The 13,855-nt window shown below is 38.5% G+C and overlaps 1 protein-coding gene across 6 annotated transcripts in view; it reads right to left on the bottom strand.

Annotated features, from left to right (window-relative positions):
* NUMB (NUMB endocytic adaptor protein) overlaps window positions 1-13,855 on the bottom strand; it is a 159,466-nt gene that overhangs the window by 103,696 nt on the left and 41,915 nt on the right. For 5 of the 6 annotated variants that reach the window (XM_045287789.1, XM_045287793.1, XM_045287792.1 and 2 more), the window contains exons 1-2: window positions 13,698-13,738; window positions 10,022-10,137 (exon numbers count right to left, since the gene is read on the bottom strand). The gene's annotated coding sequence lies outside the window, so the exon portion shown is untranslated. Of the gene's footprint in view, window positions 1-10,021; window positions 10,138-13,697; window positions 13,739-13,855 lie in introns of those variants that run through there. The other variant, XM_045287790.1, reaches the window with a different exon arrangement.

Genomic DNA, 13,855 nt, shown 5'->3' with positions numbered 1-13,855 from the left:
GCCGAGAAATCATTAAAGAACTAGGGTATTGTTGTGTGTTTTGTTGGTGCTATACTGCACCTTGGATGGCTCATCCCTTTCTTGTGACCCTTCTGTAAGGGGATGTCCATTTGTCTACAGATGGGCTTTGGGTCTCCACTCTGACTCCCCTTGTTCACATTGAAATGGTTGTTTGTTTTGGGTCTTCTGATGCCGGAGACATGATATCATTGACACCACGTGATCGCATCGGTCAGTGTGCTTCTTCCATGTGGGCTTTGCTGCTTCCCTGCTAGAGGGCCGCTTGTTTAACTTTAAGCCGTTAAGACCCCAGGTGTTATATCTTGTAATACCCAGGCACCATTAGCTTTCGTCATCACATTAGCTTATGCACCCATTTTGTCTTCAGCAACTGTATCCGAAAGGTGAGCAAAACTGAATGCCCAAGTTATTAGAACAAAGTGTTCTTATACTGAGAGAGGACTTGAGTAGAGGCCCAATGTCTATCCGCTACCTTAATACTTAACCTATACATATATGTACATAGACCTATTTCCCTATTGCTATATATTAATATATTTACATATGTACATGACTATGTTTATACCTTTATAAATGTCCTTTGTCTCTTAGTTCTTTCCTTTATTTCCTTTTAGAAAGAAGGTCATCCTTTTTAAGAAAAAATAAATAAAAACACCAATAGCTATGAGATATTTTTATTTTTCCATGTAAACAAAACAACAGAGTAATTTGCTGTTACTTTGCCTCATTTTAAATTCTACCAATTAGTTCAATTCTTACTCTTTCCAGTCAGAAAAGTCCCAAGGATGACCAGACCTCCTTTAAAAACCAATAATTACTCTGGAGCTAGTAAGCCAAATAGCCAATTAAGAAAATAGACTCATATCTACATCCTTATCTTCATCCTCAGACTGATAATTACCTTAAGATAGTTTCCCACCCAATAAATGAGGGTAGAGTGGGGGAGGGGGGTGTAGTTTGTTTAAAGACAGAGTCACTGAAACAACTTCTATTCCCTAATTTTTCCATATCTGTTTGTCTTCCCATATCCCATATTGTAGTTTCCTCCAAGATGATACTGCTTTTCTAGCTCTCTTCTATCATACCTCTACAAATTTCTCAGGGCTCCATAGAGACAATAATCTTGTAGAAATTTAAATAGAGGAAAACTATTTCCAGTTGTGTTTTCCACACAGTGCCTCTAATTGTTCTAACAGTGAAAAATCCTTCACTCTTTTCTACTCTGGATACCTGTGAGCACTGGTGGAACTTAGATTCTAAAACTTCAGCACACATGAGAATCACCTGGAGAGTTGAACATTTAGCTTGTTGGGCCCACCTATGTTAACATGGATAACAGAGCAAGGTTCGGCAAACTTTTGAGAGAAGAACCAATCCTGTCCCTCACAACATTTTAAAAATTATTTGAGAGCCATAAATATATTTTTACAAACAAATTAAATCACCATTATATGAATAATATCCTTTGAAATTTTTCACTTTTACTTTAGAACCATATGTACATAATGAAAGAGCCACATATGGCTCAGGAGCCATGGTTTACTGTCCCCTAGTCTAGACAAACAAAATCAGTGACACATACGTAGAGAGTTTTCTATCAAGAAGTTATTTTACATCAAGAAAGCATCCCAGCCCAGTCCAACTTAAGTCCGTGGGTCCAATGTTAGCCGAAGCCCACTTTAGACTCACATAGCTGCAGGAAGATCACAGGATGCAGGGCGCATAGTCCCATGGACCCATGGTCAGTGGAAACATGGCAGGGAGTTGCCAGCTCTCTGGGTTGGGCTGCCCACTTGGGGCAGATACAGTACCAAGAACTGCTAAATGGACAAACTGATATGTCTTGCAAGAAGTACAGCCAGAGTCCTCCTTAGAGGCAAGGATGGTGAGACTTCATCGTACATACTTTGGACATGCTGTCAGGAGAGAGCAGTCCTGGAGAAGGGCATCATATTTGGTAGAGGGGCAGCACAAAAAGGAAGGCCCTCAAGGAGATGGACTGACAAAGTGGCTGCAACAATGGGCTCAGGCATTGGAATAATTGTGAGGATGACGCAGTACTGGGCAGTGTTTCGATGTGTTGTGCATTAAGTCAGAATGGGCTGGAACCAAGTAGATGGCATCTAACAACAACAACAACAACAACAACAACAACAACAAAGAATGCTTAATTACGCTAAATGGTTTCCGAGGCTTTATAATATGGAAGCTCAGCATTCAATGTGGCAGACTATTTACCAATAACATCATAAAATCAATACTTTGTTTCCAAAATACTCACTATATTCACACACACACACACACACACACACACACACACACACACACACACACACAAAGGATTCACTATAAAATGAAGACTGGTCTAAAGCCCAGTGTTAGTGTTTGGAATAGTTCACTAACAAATCTAAAACATTAAAAAACATTAGGTGCTAATTATCAAGTCTAATGAAATATGATAAATGTGCCTTAAATATTCTTGTTCCCAGCAATACTTTTAAATTCTGTCTCCTAAGCCAATAAAAGCAGTTTAGATACAATTCTTCCATGAGCTATAAGTACTTCCTTTATATAAACTAAAAGTTCTTGCTGACATTTTTCCCCCTTTTAATAGCTTGGCATCAATAGCAAATTTTATAACAAGGTCTTAATATATTTTATTATGATTTTTAAAAAATCATTTTATTGGGGGCTCTTACAGCTCTTATCACAATCTATGCATCCATCCATTTTGTCAAGCACATTTGTACATCTATTGCCACCATCATCTTCAAAACATTTTCTTTCTACTTAAGCCCTTGATATCAGCTCATTTTCCCTTCTCCCTCCCTCATGGTCCCTTGATAATGATAATTTTTTTTTTTTCATGTCTTACACGGACCACTCTCTTCACCCACACTTTCCTGTTGTTTGTCCCCCTGGGGGGGGGGTTATATGTCAATCATTGTAATCGGTTCCCCCTTTCTCCCCCACTTTCCCCTTACCCTCCTTAATATATATATATTTTTTTTTAAATTAGTGTCTGAGGTTTACTGAAAGTTAAATTAAAAAAAAAAAAAAAGATTTTTGTCCAGGGCATGTTGAGGAGCTGGGCAGAGCTGGGGTCATCTTTTTGAGGGAAAGGACCCTCCTTAATATATTTTAAAGTGGTGTTTCAGAATGATATTATATACCAGAAGTACAAAATAAGGCATAGTTAAATCATTCATACAGGGATCAAAAGTAAATACCCACGAGACCAAAGAAAAGGAGATCAAAAAGGAAGTACCCTTTCACAACAGCAAAGCACAAATTAAAGTATTTAGGGATATACCTTACAAAAAAAAAAAAAAAAAGGATTTGTACGAGGAAAACTACAGAACACAACAAGAAACCAAAAGTGACCTCCACAAATTGAAGAATATCACATGCTTGTGGATTAGACGACTTACCATATATACTCGTGTATAAGCTGAGTTTTTCAGAACATTTTTAATGTAGTTTTTGTAGTAAAATGAGGTGCCTTAGCTGATATTTCGGTCGGCTTATACTCGAGTATATACGGTAATAAATAAAGATGTCAGTCCTATCCAAGGCACTATATAAGTTTAATGCTATCCTAATACAAATACTAACACCTTTCTTCAAAGAATTGGAAAAAACTGACTACCAACTTCATATGGAGAGGGAAGAAACCCAAGATTAGCAGAGAACGCCTCGTGAAGAAGGACAAAGTCAGAGGGCTTGCTTTACCAGACTGTAGTACCTATTATACAGCCACAATGGTCAAAACAGCATAGTACTGGTAATAATGATAGGTACTCTAACAATGGAAAATAACTGAAAACCCAGAAATGAAATCATCAGCATACAGACAACCGATCTTAAATAAGGACCCAAAAAATATCAAATGGGAAGTGGATGTCCTCAACAAGTGGTGCTGGAAAAAATAGATATCCACCTGCAGAAAAAATGAAGCAAGACCCTTACCTCACTTCCATGCACAAGAATAAATTCAAGGTGGATGACAGACCTTAAGGTAAAACCCCAAACTATTAGGGCCATCAATGAGGGAATTGGGACAAACCTAAGGACTTTGGGGCAGGAAATATATAGGCTATCGGAAATAGGGAAGGACACAAACACAGAGGAAACACAAATTGACAAGTGGAATATACTGAAGATAAAACACCTGTGTACATCTAAAGACTTCGCCAAGAGAATAATAAGAAAGCCCAGACTGGGAAAACATCTTTAGCAATGACACATCAGACAAAGGCCTTATTACTAAAATCTATAGTACTCTACTAGCCTACAATAAGAAAAAACAAATAGCCCATTGAGGAGATGGGCAAAGACTTGAACAGAAGTTTCACAAGGGCAGAAATCTGAATGGCCAATAAACATGAGAAAATGCTCCCGATCATTAGCAATAGGGAAATGCAAATTAAAACAACTATAAGATACCATCTAACACCCTCAAAGATAGCCCAATTCAAGAAATCAGAAAGTAACAAGTGTTGGAGGGGCTGTGGTAAGATAGGTACTCTCAGTCACTGCTGGTGGTCCTGTAGGTATGTGCAGCCATTATGGAAATCAATTGGTGATACCTAAAACAAATGGGAATCAAACTACCATATGACCCAGCAATCCCTGTACAGGGGATATACCCAGAAGAAATAAGAAACAGACCATAACCAGACATGTGCACTCCAATGTTCATCGCAGCGTCGTTCACAATCACAAACAGTTGGAAACAACCTAAATTTCCAGCAATGGATGAATAGATTAAAAATAGATAAAAAACTATGCATCCCTAAAAAGCAGTGATGAAAGCATGAAGCACATCGTCTCATGGGACCAGTTGGAGGAAATTATGCTAAGCGAAGTAAGCCAACACAAAAAGACAAGTATAACATGAGTCCACTGTGGTAAGCTTAGAAAGCACAGTAGGCATAGGGGAAAAGTTACTAAATGCATAAATTCCCGGGGTGAGGTCCAGACACTCTGGCAGGGGTCAGACCCAACCTAGGGATGCATATGACAGCCAACTAAAAAGCAAGGGGAAGGAGATGAGGGGAATGGAAGAACACGGCACTAACCCATAGGGAATTGTTTATATCTCCACAGGACAGGGAGAGAGGGACCTCATCCCAGTGCGCCAAGCCTTGAGGGCAACATACTGACATAGAACAGCGAACTAACAGAGAGGACTGCAGGACTGGCCCCAATCCCAACTATGCTGACCCCCTCCCCAGAAGAATGCACTACAGAGAACAGCAATGAAGATATAGCACAGGGAGAGTGATGGGTCTGCCCAGACCACACAGGAGCAAACAAAGAGAAAGAGAGAGTGGACCACATCCAGGCCCACCAGGCCTCAAGGACAACATTCCTGCTTGAAACAGTCAATGCACACAAAGAACCATAGGCCTGACCCCACCAAAAGACATGATGTCCCCTTACTGACCCATAGTACTATGGAGGACCACACTAGAGACACAGTGAGGAAACTGTGCCCTGTCTGACTCCCTACACCAGGGTGAAACACAAAGAGAGCACAACAGAGCAGCAAGGGGAGCAAAGCTGTGGTAGTTACATAATCTTGAGACACTAAGGAGATAAATAGATCGCTGGAGGTGGGACATTCAGACACTCCCTGGGAGACATTCCTGTTGACAAAACACATGGAACTACACTAGAGCCCTGGAGCTGAAGGAGCCATGTGGAGACTCTGCCAGCACTGAGAAGCTTATACCACCACTGTATCCACAAGATTTCCACCCACTGGTGGGATCTCCTTGCATTCAGTGTCCTTAATTGTGTTGCAGATTCTGAAGAGGAATTTATAGACTGGTCTTGGACATATGGGCTAATATTAGACTTATGAACTTGATCTGCACTGGGCAAGATATCTTCTCAATATATAATTGCTCTTGTATATAAAGCTCTTTCTTATACACATACGAGTATCTATGAATTTGTTTCTCTAGTCAACCCTGAGTAAGATAAAAGCAAAGCGGATTCCTTGAGGAATCCTGAAAACAGACTTCTGACTCAGGGGCATGGTTTGGCACCTCATCAGACCTGATCGGAAAACATTCATAAGGGTTGGCAGACAGACTTGGAACAATTTATAGACTTTTTCTTTTCCTTGCCTATCTATATAAGATAGACATGATTGTTTACAATCCCCAGGAGAAAACAACAGGACCAACAGCTCTGTGGGACATGAGAGAGGAGGTGGGGTAAAGGAAGGGGGGAGGCAACAAACCCAGGGACGAGGGAACAACAAGAAATCTAAAATCAATGGTGAGGAGGGCATAGAATGCCTGGTGAGGTTTGATCAAGTGCAATGTAACTGAAAGGAACTACTGAGAACCGAATGAAGGGCAACCATGATAGTGGGACAAGAGGAAAGTAAAAAGAAATACAGGAAAAAACAAGAGGCAAAAGACGTTTATATAGGTATAAATATAGATATGTACATATGTAAATATATTAATATATAACTATAAGGATATAGGTCTACGTATATATATTTATATGTTATATATTAAGGTAGCAGACGGACATTGGGCTTCTACTCAAGTCATTCCTCAATGCAAGAACACTTTGTTCTAATAACCTGGCATTCTGTGATGCTCACTTTCCCAACATGATTGCTGAAGACAAAATGGGTACATAAGTAAATGTGGTGAAGAAAGCTGATGGTGCCCAGCTATTGCAAGATACAGCATCTGGGGTCTTAAAGACTTGAAGTTAAACAAGCGGCCATCTAGCAGGGAAGCAACAAAGCCCACATGGAAGAAACACACCAGCCTGTGTGATCACAAGGTATTGATAGGATCAGGCATCAGGAGACCCAAAACAATCACATCGATGTGGACGAGTGGGGGTAGGAGTGGAGATTCAAAGCCTATCTGTAGATAATTGGACATCCCCTTACAGAAGGGTCACAAGGAAGGGATGAACCAGGCAGTATGTAGTATAGCACCAATGAAATACACATTCCTGCAGTTCTTTAATGCTTTCCCCCCCACCCCTATCATGACCCCAGTTCTAACTTACAAATCTGGCGAGACTGGAGCATGTACACTGGTACATATAAGACCTCTCATCACACAGAATCCAGGACAGATAAACCCCTCAAGAATAGTAATGGGAGTAGTGATACCATGAGGGTAGGGGGGAAGGGGAGGGAAGAAAGGTGAAACCAATCACAATGAACAACGTATAACCCTTCCTCCTTCAAACAACAGAAACGTGGGTGAAAGGAGAGTGGTCACTGTAAGATATGAAATTAATATTAATATTTTAAAATCTGTCAAGGGGTCACAAGGGTGGGAGGGTGGAGAAAAAATAGGAGTTGATACCAAGGGCTCAAGTAGAAAGAAAATGTTTTGAAAATGATGATGGCAACATATGTACAAATGTGTTTGATACAATTGATGTATGGATTGTTATGAGTTGTAAGAGACCCCAATAAAATGATTTATTTAAAAAAATATAACTTAGAAACCTGTACTATCCCATAAATTAAAAAATTATACATGCTTCAGTATATGTAAAAGAATGGGTATTCAGGTATATGAATCACTAAAGACCAGAAAGCTATAGTCAATACGTCTAGCAATTACCTCTGTGTTGGAATATACGTGATAACTTTTTTTTTATTTGCCTCTTTGTATTTTCAAATTAATCTACAACAAATGATTATTTGGGTAATTTTTTCTTTAACCAACATGCAACATGTTTGCCCAAATAGTAGGAAGTGAAGAGACTTTTGACTTTACTCTCAATATGAGAAATATAAATGAAAACATGATACTACTTCATACTCAGTATTGGCAAGATTAAACAGATGGCTAAAACTGAATGCTGGTCCTTGATATATAAGAAAATGGGAACCCTAAAACACTGTTAGTGGTAGCATTAACTGGACTATTTTGAAAAACAATTTGGCACTATTTGGTGAAATTAAATATGTGTATGGCCACAAGTCAGTAATACCTTTCCTCAGTATGTACTACAGAGACACCTTTGTATAATGAAGGATATTTTTGACTATACTGACAGCACTATTTGCATAAGCAGTTTTTTTTTCTTTTTTAATAAATAATTTTATTGGGGCTCTTGCAGCTCTTATAACAATTCATACATCAATTATATGAAGCACATTTGTACATATGTTGCCATCATAATTTTCAAAACGTTTTCTTTCTACTTGAGCCCTTGGTATACAACAGAATGAAATACTGTCCTGCTCCAATCCTATACACATACACTACTATTTCAACCTACTGAAAAGCATCTCGTTTCAAATGCTGAGATAGCAAACAAAAACAACTTTCCCAATTGCTATACCTTTTGAACAAAATATACCATACTATAAAATCAGTCAATTCTGTTTACTCACAGTTGAAAGTTAACAAACTTCTAGTACGACCCATGTTGTCCCACTAGCTAGTTTTTTAGAGTCACTTTCCATTGTAAAAAAAAAAACCTGTTATATGTGGGCAAATAATACTGAACCAATTCAGCTGGATTAGGCTCACTATGTCACTTTGGACTAGGCAAAATCTGGGTAACAAGGACAGTTTCTGAGTCTAAGAGATAATGAGGTGCTCCACATAGTTTATTTTCCAGTCAAAGAGAATGGAACTACAGCCATATATTATGCTTGCAGACTTATATAAAATTGATCCTAATATAGCCATAAATTGAATATTTTGTCAAACTTCCACATCAATGTATGCAATTGTTTAGTGTAATCAATAAGATAACAAAAAAAAATCTATAACATTGCCAATTTTATTATCCCACAGAAAAAATTTTTTATTGTTTAGGAGGCAAAATTTACAATCTTGAACAACATTATATAATTTTCTCTAAAAGAAATAATGACAAAACAATGCATAATTGGCACTAGTTTCTCAACTCTATTATATCAGAAACTATTTTCTCAAGTAGCCATATTATTAATATAAATAATAAACTCTGAACTAAAAAATGAGCATTTTCTTTAAAAATAAAAATCCCTAACTATAAAATTTAATTTGCAACTAGTTAGTAAATTGTCTCCTCTTTTAATTCAAGTATACTGCTTGTTATAAAAAAAGAAAATTAAAAATCTATTTCATTTCTTTCTGTTATGTATCTCATTTTTCACATCATACAAGAGTTGAGTAAAATTTCTTGCAAGATGGTTCTGTTTTTCATTTATGTCACATGTTATATATTTTTATCTTATAATACAAATTGTGGCAGATTATGTTACAAAAATGGCTGCAACATATAATCTACTAACATGCTCACCTTACAATGTGACACTGACAATTCTCTTTTCAAGTGACACGGTGTCTATGTCCACTGTGAGCAGACCTTTGTGATTACTTCAACCATAAATAGAATGGTAATGCTATATGACTTCCAGTTAAATCAAATATGCCATGTACTTCCATCTTGCTCTTTTGAGATGCTCTCTATTGGAACCCAGCCATCAAGCTGAGAGTCATGTCTGTAGGCGTTCTGGCTGACAGCCCAGGTTGAAGCCCCCGCCAAGCGCCAGCATTAAACACTAGACACACAAGTGAGGGAGCTTTCAAATGGTTCTTGCTCCCAACCATTGAATCATCCTCATCTACCCTCCAGCCACCTCAACTGATGCCACATGGAACAGAGAAAAGCAGTCCCGATTATGCCACCCTTACTTAAATTGCTGATTCATGAGCAAAAGAGGTAATTGCTATGTTTTAAGTGACTAAGTTTGAGATGGTTTGTTATGTAATAGCACATAACTATAATACATCTCATAATTCGAATTTGGAAAATCAAACAAGAAGAAAAATAAGTGCAATCACTGCTAACATTTTGACAAATTTTGTACTCAATATTCCAAATGATTTCAGGGTAAATGGTTAATTTTTAAAAATTGTCTACTGTTTATATCTGGCTAAAAAGAAGGAAAACCACTAACATTAATTCCATTTTTCTTATTCTCAACTGCTCTTTCACTTACCTATTCTAAGTGAGGAGTCTAGGAATTGTTGACCCACTAATATTCCAATCTAGACCTTGGGTTCCAATGACAGCTGCACTGGCTTGTGCTTCCTGGAAGAAGTGTCAGTCCCAAATCTGAAAATTTCAAGGACAGAAAATTAAAATCCTAAGTATAGACACCATCTTGTAGTCACTTATAATTTCATCTCTATAGCTATGACAGCTGGTTGCAGAGAAGTAAAATTCATAGCAGTGAAACCCAAGTCTCGCTAAAAATAGTTTAGTAAAGTCTGTAATAGGATTATATCTATCCACATACAAGGAAAACCAATCAATATAAATATTATTCAAATGTATCCACCAAACACTAAAGATAGTGATGAAATTGAAAAATTTTACCAACATTTTCAGTCTGAAATTTTACAAGACCAATGACTTCTTCATCAAAAATAACCCTTTTTTTTTTTAACCACACATGGACTTCTCCGGATGGAATACATAAAAATCAAACTGATTATGGATATGGGAAGATACAATGGAGAAGCTCAAAATCAGCAGCTAAAACCAGGCCAGGAGCCAAGTGTGAGAACATGTAAGGTTAGGTTGACAATGAAGAAAATTAAAACAAGTTCACGAGAGCCAAAATATGACCTTGAGTATGTCCCACCTGAATTTCAAGATCATCTTACAAACAAATTTGAATGTAACACTAATAACAGAAGATGAGATAAGGTGTGGGATGAAGAAACAAAAATGTCATTAAGGACAGGAAAAAGAGAAAAGATCAGCATTGGTGTTAGAAGAGACTAGAAGAGACTCTGAAATTTGCTTTTAATTGTATGTAGCTAAGGCAAATGAAAGAAATGAAGTCAAGAGCTGAAAAGAAATTTCAAAGGGCAGCTTGAGAAGACAACAAAGTATTACAATGAAATGTGCAAAGACCTAAAGTTAGAAAACTAAAACATCAGAACTTGCTTAGCATATCTTAAACAGAAGGTACACAAGAAAAAACTTAAGCCTCAAATTGCAATAGTGAAAGACCTTATGGGAAAAAATGTTGATCAGGAAGCAACGAAAGATTGAAAGAATACACTGTATGAAAAAGAACTAGTCAACATTCAACCATTTCAAGAGGTAGCATATGATCAAGAACTAATGGTATCAAAGGAATAAGTCCAAACTGTACTGAAGGCATTAATAAAAACAAGTTTCTAGGAAGTGACAGAATACCAACTGAAATGTTTCAAGCAGATGAAGCACTGGAACCACTCATTTTTCTGTGCCAAGAAATTTGGAAGTACCTGGTCAACTGACTGGAAGAGATCCTTATTTGTACATACTCCGAAGAGAGGTGACACAACAAAATGCACTATAATATCATTGATATCACATGCAAGTAAAATTTTGCACAAAGTCATCCAATACCCCAAACTATTAGGGCCACCAATGAGGGAATCCGGACAAACCTGAGAACTTTGGCACAGGGAATACATAGGCTATTGGAAATTGGGAAGGACACAAATACAGGTGAGGCACAAATTGACAAGTGAGGTATACTGAAGATAAAACACCTGTGTACATCGATAAAATTCACCAAGAGAGTAATTAAAGAGAGCCCACAGAATGGGAAAACATCTTTAGCAATGACACATTAGACAAAGGTATTATTACTAAAATCTACAGTACTCTGCTAGCTTACAAAAAGAAAAAAATGAATTGCCTAACTGAGGAGGTGGGCAAAGGACCTGAACATAAGTTTCACAAAGGCAGAAATCTGAATGGCCAAAAAACATATGAGAATAAGTTCCCAATCATTAGCCATAATGGAAATGCAAATTAAAACAACTATGAGATACCACCTAAGATAGCCCAATTCAAAAAATCAGAAAGCAACAAGTGTTGGAGGGGCTGTGGTGATATATGAACTCTCATTCACTGCTGGTGGTATGTACAGTCACTATGGAAATCGATTTGGTGATAGCTAAAACTGATGGAAATCAAACTACCAAATGACCCAGCAATCTCCTTACTGGGCATATACCCAGAAGAAGCAAGAAACAAACCACAGCCAGACATCTGTGCTCCAAAGTTCATTGCAGCACAGTTCATAATCACAAGGAGTTGGAAACAACCCAAATTTCCATCAACGGACAAATAGATCAAAAAACTCTGGTACACACATAAAATGGAGTACTACGCATCCCAAAAAAGCAGTGATAAACGCATGAAGCACATTGCTGCATGGGAAGAATTGGAGGAAATTATGCTAAGTGAAGTAAACCAAGCACAAAAGGACAAGTACAACATGAGTCTGCTGAGGTAAGCTTAAAAATGCAAAATGGGTATAGGGAGAAAGCTACTGTATACATATATTCTTGGGTTGAGATCTAGGTATTACAGCAGGGGCCAGACAGAATTCAGGGATACATATGGGAGCCAACTAAAAAGGAGAGGAAAAGAAAAAAATAAAAGACATAGGTAGCGGGGGAATGGGGCACTAATCCACCTAAAGGGATGGTGTTGTTTATATCTCCACAGGAGAGAGAGAGAGAGAGAGACCAGACTTCAACCTAGTGTGCCAAGACGTGAATGCAACGTACCGGCATGAAGCAGGGAACCAACAGAGAGATCTGCAGGGCAGGCTCCAATCCCAAATACGTGAGGACAGCACTGAAGTGAAAGCTCAGGGAGGGGGGCATGTCTGATTAGAGCACACAGGAGCAAACAAAGAGGAAAGGAGAGAGACTAGAACACATCCTGGCCCACCAAACCCCAAAGACAATATTCCTGCTCATAGCAGCCAATGCAGAGAGGACCATAGGACTGGCCTCACCAAGACACGACATCCCTCACTGACCCATAGCACTACAAGGGACAACACTGGAGGCACAGTGCACGACTTGTGCCTGATCTGACCCCACCACACCAGGGTGAAATCCTAAGGGCGTGCAACAAAGCAGCAAGGGGAGCAAAGCTGAAGTCCCTGAGGAATACCAAAATAGACTTTGGGGCCAGAGCATGGCACCCCATCAGACTCGACCAGAAATCACTCCTAAAGGTCAACAAACAGACCTGAAACTATTTATAGGCTTTTCTTTTTTTGTCGTTAATTTTTGCTTTTGTTGTTTTGGGTTTTTTCTTTTGTTGCTTTGTTTTGCTCTGTCTTGTTTTTGTTTTATTATTGTCTCTGCATATCTATCTAGATAAGATAGGCAGGATAAACAATCCAAAGGAGAAAACAATGGGACCAACATTTCTGGGAGGGGGGGGGGTGACATAAGAGGGGGAGGAGGGGGGAAAGGAAGGGGCATGTCAACAAACCCTGGGACGAGGGAACAACAAGTGATCTAAAATCAACGGCAAGGAGGGCGTAGAATGTCTGGTAGGGCTTGTTCAAGGGCGATGTAACCAATAGGAATTACTGAAACCCGAATGAAGGCGGAACAGGATAGTGAGACAAGAGGAAAGTAAAAGGAAATAGAGGAAAGAACTACAAGGCAAGGACATTTATAGAGGTCTACATACAGGCATGTACATATGTAAATATATTTATATACAACAATAGGGAAATACATCCATGTACATATATTTATATGTTAAGATCAAGGTAGGAGACAGACATTGGGCCTCTACTCAAGCACTCCCTCAATGTAAGAACACTTTGTTCTAATAACCTGGAATTCCATGATGCTCACCTTCCTGACAGAATTGCTGAAGACACAATGGGTGCATAAGCAAATGTGATGAAGAAAGCTGACGTGTGCTGACGTGCCCAGCTATCAAAAGACATAGCGTCTGGGGTCTTAAAGGCTTGAAGAGAAACAAGCAGCCATCTAGCTGAGAAGCAACAAAG

The sequence above is a fragment of the Echinops telfairi genome, unplaced genomic scaffold, assembly GCF_000313985.2.
Source record: "Echinops telfairi isolate 266 unplaced genomic scaffold, ASM31398v2 ScPeMD7_18;HRSCAF=68, whole genome shotgun sequence".
NCBI classification, from domain to species: domain Eukaryota; kingdom Metazoa; phylum Chordata; class Mammalia; order Afrosoricida; family Tenrecidae; genus Echinops; species Echinops telfairi.
This window is presented reverse-complemented; position numbering and strand designations above follow the sequence as displayed.